The sequence below is a fragment of the Mustela nivalis genome (assembly GCF_964662115.1).
Source record: "Mustela nivalis genome assembly, chromosome: 8".
In the NCBI taxonomy this organism is placed as follows: Eukaryota; Metazoa; Chordata; class Mammalia; order Carnivora; family Mustelidae; genus Mustela; species Mustela nivalis.
The window spans coordinates 5,770,190-5,781,593 of NC_139027.1; the positions used below are offsets into that span (position 1 = coordinate 5,770,190).

Below are 11,404 nucleotides of genomic sequence, written 5' to 3' on the forward strand. Positions count from 1 at the left end.
ATGTTATTTATTTGTTTATTTGACAGAGACATAGACAGAGAGCACAAGTAGGCAGAGAGACAAGCAGAGGGAGATGGAGAAGCAAGCTCTCTTCTGAGGGCGATCCCAGGACCCTGGGATCGTGACCTGAGCTGAAGGCAGACGCCCAGTGACGGAGCCCCCAGGCGCCCCCCTGCGGTCCTATCTTTAACAGGTGGCAGACGTGTTTACAACGTTCCGGTGAGTCCCCCCGACAAGTCATGCGAGCTCTGGGACGTTAGCGGTTTTGTCTGTTTTGTTCACGGGCCCAGAGGAGTACCTGGTACGCGTACCTGTCAGAGAGAGGGATACCTGGTACGCGTACCTGTCAGAGAGAAGTGTCCCGGTGCGCGTCGAGCACCGCGTGTTTCCCACGCCTTCTCTCTCCTGCTCCGCCCTTCCCCCATCACCTGCCTGCCCATGGCCTGTCCATCCTTCAAATGTCAACCACGTCCCTCCTCTCTTTCTGAAGCTCTCTGGGACCCCCCCCCATGCCCTTCCGCAGAACCGATTGTGCCCTTCTTTGTGACACAGTCACACCCTGTGCCAGTTTCTACTGTGCGCTATCCCGCTGCTTCCCAGTTGTGAGTCCGTGGGTCTTCCTGATGAGACGGGGAGCCCCACCAGCGACTGGCCGTACGTAGTACAGACTTCATGCCGGCAGTCGAATGAAGGGACGGATGGATGAATATTTGGATAGCCCAATATATCCTTCATACTTTGGTCTTTAAAATGCTTCAGATTTGGGGCACCTGCGTGGCTCAGTGGGTTGAGTCTGGCTTCGGCTCAGGTCATGATCTCGGGATCCTGGGATCGAGCCCCGCGTCGGGCTCCCCACTCATCAGGGAGTCTGCTTGTCCCTCTGACCCTCCCTCCACTCATGCTCTCTCTGTCTCTCTCTCAAATAAATAAATAAATAAATAAATAAAATCTTTAAAAGATACAAAATAAATAGAATGCATGAAACTTGAATACAAACTGGGTAGTGGATGATCGTGTTAAATTTGTTGGGGGTGACAATGGCATTGGAGGGTGCAGCTATGCATGTCAAAAATAAATCCCGAATGACTCACCGGTGAACTCGGAAGATGTCTGAGATTTACCCTACAGTCGAATTAAAATTAGTCGAATTAAAATTAAAAAATGCATTGGAGAAGGATAAATGAAACAATCTGGAAGAAGGCCAGTAGCTGTTGAAGCTGGGTAGGGAGTACCTAGATATTCATTATACCGTCTACCTACCTCTGTGCCTGAGGTTTCCTTAACGAAAACGAAAAGCAGGTGAAGCAACAAAGCCTCCTATATTCTGCTCAGTTCCTTGGAAGCTGCTCCCGTCAGCCCGGGTCCAGATGTGGCACATCCCGCCTTTCCGGTCCTGACGGGAAGCCAACAGCGTAAGGACAATGAGACAGACCCGAAAGCAGGAAGGCCGCCCTACACGCCTTGTCCCCTTCCCCAGGCTGCGTGTCCGCTGTGGCCCCTGAGGAACGAGGGCAGATGGGCTCTCTTGCAGAGGAAGAGAACCTGCCCAGGGTTATCTGCAAACATCCTTCTAGCGCATCGGGGCTGGCCATGGGGGTCTTAAAACCTGCTTAATACAAGTCCGTTCGGAAAGGAATCCAGGAATCCCGGGTTGTGTGATAGGAGAGGAGCTTCTCTCCCCCAAGTCTCCGATCTGTCTGCGAAAAATATCTGCGTCTTATACGCCTTTTTTTTTTTTTTAAGATTTTATTTATTAAGAGAGCATGATCAGGGGAAAGGTAGAGGGTCAGGGAGAGTTCGTCTCAAGCAGATTCAGCACCAAGGGCAGGGCTCGATCCCAGGACCCTGAGATCACGACCTGAGCCCAAAGCAAGAGTCAGACGTTCAACCGTGGAGCCCCTCAGACGCCCCTCTCGCACTCCCCTTCTCTCCACCCATCGGAGAGGCAGGCCTGGAAAATGGAATCCTCTGTGCTGGTAGGTGGATGGGTATTTGTAAAATAATTAAATGAGGCTCACAGAGGCAATGCAAGTTGCTAAAATCCGTCAAATTAAAATGCAGAGTCCCTTGGAAAGCTGAGTTTACACATATGTAGTAGAGAGCTCATCCGCGGAAAGACAAGCCCAACTGAGAAGCAGAAGCCTCCTTGCTCTCTGCCTTCTGCACACAGGTCAGATGAGACTGGCCAAGCAGCTGGGTGTGTCTTCACTAGAACACTCAGCACTGTTCTACCATCAACAGCTCGCACTGGTGCCTGGCTGCTACCCCCGGGCACTCAATGCTCACCCTCCGATGCTCCCCACATCACGTCCTAACGTGAGCATCGTCAGCCTCATCTACAGACACAGAGCATGAGGCTCACAGAAGGCCGGGGGCCTGCCGGAGGCCGTGCACCCAGGAAGGGTTTGACTCAAGCTTGTCCAAATCACGGTGCATCTTCTTCCCACTCCGTCCCGCTGTGTTTGAAGAACCTGAATGATTTCCATCGACTTAAGATCACTCCCAAAGGAGCCAGAGACACCTGTCATCTTGAAACAAGACAAGCAGATGGTGGAAGACGGAACGGTGCATCTTCTCTGCTCTCTGGGCAGGGTGTCTGGTAGACGCTCCTTGCTGTAACAGGTGGCGTGGCCATTCCAGGCTCTAGCCGGACCTGGGGGTGGGGAGGGGCAGAGGGAGAGGAGACAGAGTCCCAGCCTGAGATCATGACCTGAGCCGAAACCAAGAGTCAGACACTCAAAAGACTGAGCCACCCAGGAGCCCAAAGCATTCGTAGATTCTTTTAGGTCCTTCATCTCAGCATCCAAGCATCCCCAGTGGAGAGACTCCAGGGCTGGTTCCCAGGGTGAACAGGGCCTGTTGCCCTCTGGTATGAAACCACAGAGAAGCAGAGCCCACCTGGCAGAATTGCACAAGGCATCCGGGTGTCACAATGACACGTCACACCAATTTGTCACTTGTGCTGCCTCGCCTAATACCTTTCTCTGCATTATCTTTTTTTTTTTTTTTCTTAAGGTTTTATTTATTTGACAGACAGAGATCGCAAGTAGGTGGAGAGGCAGGCAGAGAGAGAGATGGGGAAGCAGGCTCACTGCTGAGCAGAGAGCCCGATGTGGGGCTCAATCTCAGGAATCTGGGATCATGACCAGAGCCAAAGGCAGAGGCTTTAACCCACTGAGCCACCCAGGCACCCCTCCCTACATTAGCTTGATTTCAATCATCGAGTGTGCACTGAATCTGTACCAAATGCAAATACTGGGCTGGGTTTCATACAAGGTACAGAGGGAAAAGTTGGGTCTTTGTAATGGAGGAGCTCAGAGCAAATCTGCGTGAGGTAGGCTGGGCTCTTGTGTGTCCATTTTACAGATGAAGCAGTTGAGGTCAAGAGAGGCTCAAAGGCCTGCACAAGGTCTCGTAGCTATTTTAGGCCCTAGCAGAGTTGAGACTAGAGCTTGAGGGTCCTGAATGCCAACCTCAGGTCTCCTTCCTGTGGCTCTGGGTTCTCTCTTCAACACCAGAGCACAGGCTGAAGATTCTCAGTGGCACCACATCTCTCACAAATAACCACACACTGAACACACTCGTCAGGATCCGCTACACAATTTGCAGGGACCAGCGCCGCACAAAAACGCGAGAGTCTTTGTCAAACATAACTAAGAATTTCCAGCAGGAGAGCATGAAACCAAGCTCATGGCTCTTTGAAGTGAGTTCCTGCCCAGGTCACACAGTCCTGAAGCCGGCCTTGCCCCGAGTCCCTGTCACAGAAATGCCCGGATATGCAGAGTAGACAGACCTCTGCGTGGCTCTGTTCTCTGCCTCCAACGAGAAGGAAAGTCTGCGGGGCTGGGAGCTTGCTCTGACCCCGCAACCAGCCACCTGCCCTATGGCCCCATATCCCTCGGGCCAGCTGACCCAGTGTCCTTCAGCATTTCTGACTTTGTGGATTTGTAGTCTCAGCTGACCCGGCTGCCATCGTCTTTGCATGAGAACCTAGTCTCCCTTGCCAAGGGTCAAGGTAGGGGCACACAGATCTGTGAACACTCCTCCCGGGGCAGTGATGGGAAACATCTACTCAGAGTTCAAGTGCTTTGGGCAGGGTCTCAGAGCATCATCACCTTATACAACTGTTTTCTCCCCCAGAAGGTAGTGCCGGCAGCCGGCCGTCTTACAGAAACCCACCCACTGAAGACAACTGGCTAATCTCTCTTCTCCCTCATGCAAGCCTTGTTTTGTCTGATTAATAGGTACATAGGAACTGCAGACAAGCCAGAAGCTACAAGAATTTCAGGCATCAGAAAGCCCATTTTGTATTAATTAGGCATCAGACGCAGAGAAAAGCGAACTAATCATGAATTAGTTATGAGCCTTGATCAAGTGTGGACCATGTCCCCTAATAAAGGCAGGTTCAAGTCCCGACCCCCAGTGCCTCAGAACGTGATCTGATTTGGAAATAGGGCTGCAGCAGGTGGGTTAAGATGAGGTCATGCCAAACTACAGCAGCCCTTAACCCCATGGGACTGTTGTCCCCAGGTACCGAGGAGACAAAGACTCACGTGCAGGGAGAATGGCACGTGACGCCACGGGCAGAGATGGGAGCGATGTGTGTACAAGCCCAGCAACGACAAGGTTTACCAGAAAACCACTGGGAGCACTGACAGGCGAAGAACACACTCTTCCTTGAAGCCTCAGAAGAAGCCCACCCAGCCCGTGCTTCATTTGCAGACTTTTAGCCTCCAAAACCATGAGAGAATAAACTTCTGGTGTTTTCAGCCGCCCCGTTGGTGAACTTCATCACGAACACGGAGCAAACCAGTATATCCCGGTCCGGAACATAACGTGGGCCTGGACTGGCGTTCTCTAAAGTCCTTTCCAAGCCCACATTTCTGTACGCTGACCATGACCCCACCCCCACCTTCACTCCAGAAAGGCAATCCTCACTTGGCTCTTCATTCAGGGAGATCTCTAGAGCCCGGAAACCCGCGGCCCCATTCTCTGAAGGCGTGCTGAGATCTTCCCTCCTGGGACCAGGAAACCCACCATGAGAACGGAGACCCGGACGCGACCGCAGGATCCAGGGAGAAGCCTCACCCGCCAGAGGTCAGAGCCCCAGACCAGGGTCCATCTGGTAAGTACACGCATATCGGTGAGGACTTAGATGCATACACACCGGTACACACACACATATATGCGTGGGTAAGTGCGTATGTATGTGTGAATATTTTAGATGTGCATACTGGTTATTATCTCTCTCTCCAAATGCTGGTATATGTGCGTGTGTGTACTAGTAAGCATGTAAGTGTGTGTTATACACATATTCATCCTGATGTACATAGACATATTAGTATCTACTCCTGTGACACATCAATGTGCATATGTGTATGAGTATCTATTTACTAGTATTACAATGTCTGTGTGTGTGTACTTACTGGCATGTACTCACGTGTGTGTTTACTGGCACACACAGGCACACACACACAGAATGCTTGCAGGCATACCGCACAGCCTCTAGTTCCCAATCCCCACCCCTCCCTTTTGCCCTACACTGGTCCCTTCCCTGAACTTAATTTGCATTCTGGGGTGCACGGTTCTGACCCAGCAGCACCCCCTGCTGGTCACCTTGTATTTCTGGCAGAACCTGAAAGGCCACCAGCACTCTGAAGAGAAGAATCCAAGGGGAGACCTCCAGGGGGATGTCAGGATCCCAGGGTTCTCGGGTGACCCCAGAAGTCCATCTGCAACTCTAGAGAGGGACTGAAAAGGGTCAGAACTGAAGTCAGTGAATCTGAGAGACTGGGGAAGGCTGAACTCCAAAAGAGTCCGGGGGAACTGGAAAGAGTTGGAGAATCTATGCGGCGGAGGCAGGATGAGAACTCACACTTGTGTGGCTTGAGGGGTGAGCTGGCCCCAAGCTCTCGTTCAGCCCCGTTGCCCACTGTGGCCACGCCTCTGAAGTGGACAATAGCCCAGGATGCCAGAGAGTTTCCCTTTCGGGGTGGGGTGAGAGGTAGTCTAGGGGAAGGGAAGATTCCAGTGCCTCCCAGGGCTGGGATGCTCAGAGTTCGAGGGAGTGAGCTGGCCCCTCGGGGGCCCAGGCGTGGAGGAGAATTCTGGAAGAATCAAGCCAGGAAACCAGAGCCTTAGTACGTGAAAAGCCTGTCCCAAGGCGGCCCACTGGGACACAGTGGGGAGAGCTGGAGAGGAACCAGGGAGCCCCAAGTCCACCGGCTCCGGCCAGGGGAGCCCCAGAGCAGCACACACACTTGGGAGGTGGGCGAGTGAGGTCCCCACCACCGGCCACCCCTTCCCGGCGTGACCAGCTGACTGTGAACAGTCCTTCCTCACTGCAAGCGGGCAGCTGCTTTCCCAGGGCTCGGTCCTGCCTTTGGGGTCCTCCCAGGTGAGGGGAGGTCAGCGCATTCCTCTCCCAGAAGACAAGCTCCACCTTCTTGAACACAACCCGCGTCTGCCTGGAGGTGAGCGAGCCTGGCCTTCTTCCGGCGCCTTCCAGCCAGGCTGCCGCGAGTCCCCGATCTCCCCGCTCCCCTGCACGGGGTCTCAACTCCCAGCTGCAAAACACAGACGCTAGGGGGGACAGTTTCAAGCACCTTCCACCGCTCTCCAAAACTCAAACCCACCCAGCTAACAGACTGCCAGCCTGGACGGAGGTTGATGAATAGGTTGTGCGCAAAACCCCTCAGTATACAGATAGGAATAGAGTCAATACAGAGGCGCCCCTGTGAGTGTGTGTGTGTGTGTGTGTGTGTGTGTTTCACTGACAGGGGCTCTGTTGCAACGAGCTTCCCCCGATGGTGACTCTCGGTTCCGTTCTCCGCTAAAGGGAACCGGGGTGCCTTGGAGAACCTGCTGACCCCAGGACTGGGGCAAAGAACACACACTGAGCTTAGATCTTCCATTGTACCAGAAGGCAAGGGGTGCTCAGACAGCAAGGGGACACGTCAGAAGGACACAGGAGCCACCCAGGGGCTCTCCGTTGGCCATTCTGAGACAATCTGGGCCCCAGATCGAGGATCATCCTCTGAGTGAACAGGAAACCGTGAGGCCATACTGATACAGATGAATGAATTGCACGTCTGAGGAGGAACGGGGGAGTCACAGTTTCAGCGGAGACTCCACAAGCGTTTACGACCCGCAGGGGGAAATGAATGCCTGCAGCGAAGCAGCCCGGCAGAAATCACTCGACCAAATGATCAGGGTGACCATCACATTGATGGGGACTCGTGGAGATCATGTGCCACTTGAACAGCACGTGTGGGATGTTCCTGCCAAGAAACTGAACCCTGTCATGAGGGAACAGCAGACGCACCCAGGGTGGGGGGAATGGGGGGGTAGGGAGCAGCCGGGGGGGAGGGTTGTCATCTACAAAATTATTGGCCTGACTCCTCAAGTATCAAGGTCACGAAAGGCAAGACTGAGGACCTGGTCCAGCCCGAGGGAGAGTCAGGACAACTGAGGGCCACACGCCTCCTACATGTGGATCTGTTTACTCTCAAGGAACCCCGGGGACAGCTGGCGAGACCTGAAAACGGGGTCGCCTCGCACCCACTTCCTGACTTGAAGGGACGGCCGTTGCCAGGACCCAGCAGAAGAAAGTCTCTGCTTGTAGTGGGTACGGCGGAGAAGTCAGGGGCGATGCAGCAGCGAGCGGACAGCTTACCCTCAAATGGCTCCAGGTTCCCAATATGTAATTTGTAATTTGTGATAAAGCTTTTCTGTAAATTGGAGATGTTCTTTAAAATCTTTTTAAAAAAGAACACATGCACATCTATGAAACTCTGGCAACTTCCGGAAAGAGGAGAGCAGGGCTCTCTTCCTTCCAATGAGGAATTCTAACCAGGAAAAACTCTTCAATTGCACATACCCAGCACAAGAATCTGGCCTGTGGAGTGGGATTCTCTGGCCCCACTCACGTCTTCCCGCAAACGCTGGGAGGGCAGACTTCAGGAAGACAGGAGACGGGCACATCTGGAAGCCCAGGCCTGAAGAATATTGGCATTAAGGGTAACAGCTGCTTTTACTGAATACTCGCTGTGTATGTGGGGCTTGGAGTCAAATAGACCAGGCATTGAATCTTGGCTCGCATTGGCTGTGTGACCTCGGGCAAGTTGCTTAACCTCTCTGAGCCTCAACTTTCTGTTGTGTAAATTAAGGACTATAATGTTTACCTTATTGGGTTGTGGGCAGATTAGAAAGAAGCATGCCCAACATCTGGTACAGTGCTGATTTCTTGATTGAATCTTTGGCAGGCTGCCTCAGAATCCCCTGGGCATCGTTTTCAGATATGCATTTCCACAGCCCACTCCTAGAGAATCTGATCCAGTTCACCTGTCCAATTTCAGCTGCACCTGCCTTACCTCTCCCACATTCCACTTAGACCAAACAACGTACAGTTTCCTAAATGCAGCACAGTCCATCTTACCGTCACGCTTTGTACACACGGTTCACCCACCCAGAATGCCCTTTTCCTTTGCCTGATTGGAAAACTCCTAATCCCCCTTCAAAGCCTGGCTGAAATGTATCCTCGTTTGTCAAGCGTTTCTTCATCCCCACTTCCTAGTACTCCCTCCTCTGTCTGACCAGTTGTTATTATATCAACATAATTACTTCCTTTTAGTGAACCTCATTATGTCCTTTACAGTTCCCATAAAGGATGTCATTTAAAAACAACCACATTGGGGATGGATTATTAGTCCCATTTTCCTATTTACATATGAAAAAGCTGAGCTTAAGAAGCTTGCTCCAGGTCCCCCGGCTGGCAAGAGACAGAGCCTGAACTCAGACTCCAAGAGTCCCTAGGTCTTCTTGTCATCATTGTCCTGGCTCTGTCTCCCAGAGGGTGTGAGCTCTGGGGCATCCGTTCATATCTGGTCCTTAACAGCCAGCAGAACCCCCAATACACAATCAGTAGGGATCCATAAAGGTTGGTGCCTAGCTCCTAGGTCCGCACCTCCGCCGGTCACACCAGGCTTTCTCTGGGCTGGGCAAGGGGCAGAGCTAGAGACCTCTGAGGCTGGGAAGACGGGGTGCCTTCCAGCAAGGACCGAAGGAGCCCCACGGACTCCTGAGGAAAGCATGGACCTTCCTGAGAGTGCAGCACTCGTATCCACCAGCAGATGGCGCCCCCGCGCCACTCAGGCGCCACCTCCGCCTACCAGGCGCCCGGCGTGTTGCTGTTGGGCCTGGGTCGGAAGCGGTGACGGTCAGAATCTGTAAAATTCAGAGTTGGGGATGAAAGAGCCAAAGAGCAGATGACAGAATAACAATAGAGAGGGCCCGAAACATACTGAGGCGCTTCCCTTCTTGGGGGAAACCATATTGTTGAGGAGGAGCTGACTTGCTCTAGGGACACGCGGTGGTTAGGCTCCAGGTACAAAAGTGTGGCCTGGGACGACGGGCCACGGAGCCACATGCGGAGGTCCCCTCTGCACCAGGCTCTGTGCTGGGGTGGATGAGACCCCGGTGTCCAGCTTCATGGCACAGTCCCCTCGGAACAAGCCTTGGAAACGGTATTCCGTGTTGTCACCGTATTTACAGATACGTTCTCATTTTTCCTGCCCAGACTGAGTACACGTGGCCCGACCAAGCCCTCCAGGGGCAAACTGCTCTCTGGAAAGTGTCGCCGGCGGACCCCTGTGTTGGCATTTCTGGGCTGGTGACTCAGGGATGTGTGAGCGGGACTGAGAAGTTCAGTCTAAGAGCTGAGGTGGGGGGTTGGGCTGCCGGCATGGCAGTGTCCTTTGAGGGGAGCTTGGGCATCTCTTCCTCTGCCAGAACCTTCTCTTCCGTAGCCCAGAGCAAAGCTCTCCTCCTCCTCCTGTGTTCCATCCCAAGCTCCCTTCTCTCCCTCTGCGCCCTGTCCTTGGAAATCCTACCCAAGTCCCTGGTCTTGAGTATCTGGGAAGACTCCAGGACCCCATAATTGAATGTACACGCATAACCAGTGTCGTGGTGATTACACAAATCAGTGTGTGTCGTGAAATTGCACAGAACTACACACACACACTATATATTTATTTATTTATTTATTTATTTATTTATTTATTTATTTTAAACTGGAGAAACCTGAAAAAACGGTAGGTTGTACCTTCCTGGCTTTGATATTGTGCGGTAGTTCTCACAGATATTCTAACCATTGAGTGAACCTGGATGAAGGGTACATAAGACTTAGCTGTACGTTTTTTGCAACGTCCTGTGAATTTGTAATAATTTTTAAAATATTTCAATTAAAAAAAAGTTGCCTGCAAGCGTGTATCTCCATGTTCAGCCCATATCCGGTGCCGTGCCCCAGGCTTGTGGGTCCAACGACCATTCCCAACTCCAGACTCCCCCCCCCCCGCCCCACCAGCTTCCTCAAACTAGCATGGCCGAGGGACCCCATCACCCTCCCCCACCTCCCAGTCCTCCGCCCGCCCAGTTGCTGCCCCAGGAACTCGAGGCCAGAAAGCTGACGTGGGCCTCGCCGCTCTTTCTCCCTTGCTTCAAACAGGTCCAGAGGTCCAGGCTCTCGGTTCCAGGCACGTCTCTGGCCTGCAGCCCTAATGAACCTTTCTAAACATGGAAGCCATCCTAACATTTTTGGCTTCCAAGTGCTGTACGTGCCTGGGTTTTGCTTTAAAGTCTGACTCTATAGTAGACATAGAGAATTAGCACAGAAAGTGACAAAACCCTCTCCTTGACTTAACCTTGGTCAGGCTCCCTGGACCTCCAGACCTCAGACCTCGATCTGGGTGTCCTTCCGCATCGGGCCTGTATCACCAGCTGTAGCGTCGGGCCTGTATCACCAGCTGTAGCAAAAACCTGTTCAGTCAGTTTAACCCCCCCCCCACCTCTGCTCCCCCCTGATATCTGAGCAGGTTCCCATCCCCCGCTCTGCCCCAGGTGATGTCTGACCCCCCAGGCCTGCCTCGAGCAAGAATCCTGCCAGGGCAGGTTAACCAGAATCCCTCTTACCCTCCACACCCCCCCCTCCCCTCTCAGCAACCCTCCATCCAGCGGCCCCCACGCCACCTGTGGGTAGAAAGGCCCGCCGGTCTGTGCTGCTTCCAGAATGAACCGCCTCTGGCCCGGGCTCTCTTTCCCTCTCTCTCCACAGTTCTGGCTAAAGCCTATTTTGCCCATTTGGCCCGGGGCCAGCTCGGGCTCTCCGACAGCTGAAGCACATTCACTTCTTTCCTTGAACAGGCTTGAGGAGCGAAGGGCTGGTGGGAGGGAGGCGTCGGACTTCAGACTGACCGGTGCGGGTAGAAAAGGGCCTCATCAGTCAAACCAAGTGGCAGAACCTGCACTTCCAGTTTCCAGACCCGCAGAGCTCAGAAAAAGCCTCTGGGTCAGCTCCCGGCTGCCAAGCAGTCACCTCATCTCTCCCTCGGCTTCCTTTTCTGTGAAG

At 53.1% G+C, this 11,404-nt stretch overlaps 1 long non-coding RNA gene across 1 annotated transcript; it reads right to left on the bottom strand.

Moving 5' to 3' along the window:
* Positions 1-2,634: 2,634 nt before the first annotated feature.
* On the bottom strand, positions 2,635-11,178 carry LOC309872335. Its single transcript, XR_014315791.1, has 3 exons — positions 11,026-11,178; positions 8,966-9,225; positions 2,635-2,653 (listed from the first exon to the last, which is right to left on the bottom strand). It is a non-coding gene; the product is annotated as an uncharacterized lncRNA (long non-coding RNA).
* Between the last annotated feature and the right edge of the window lie 226 nt (positions 11,179-11,404).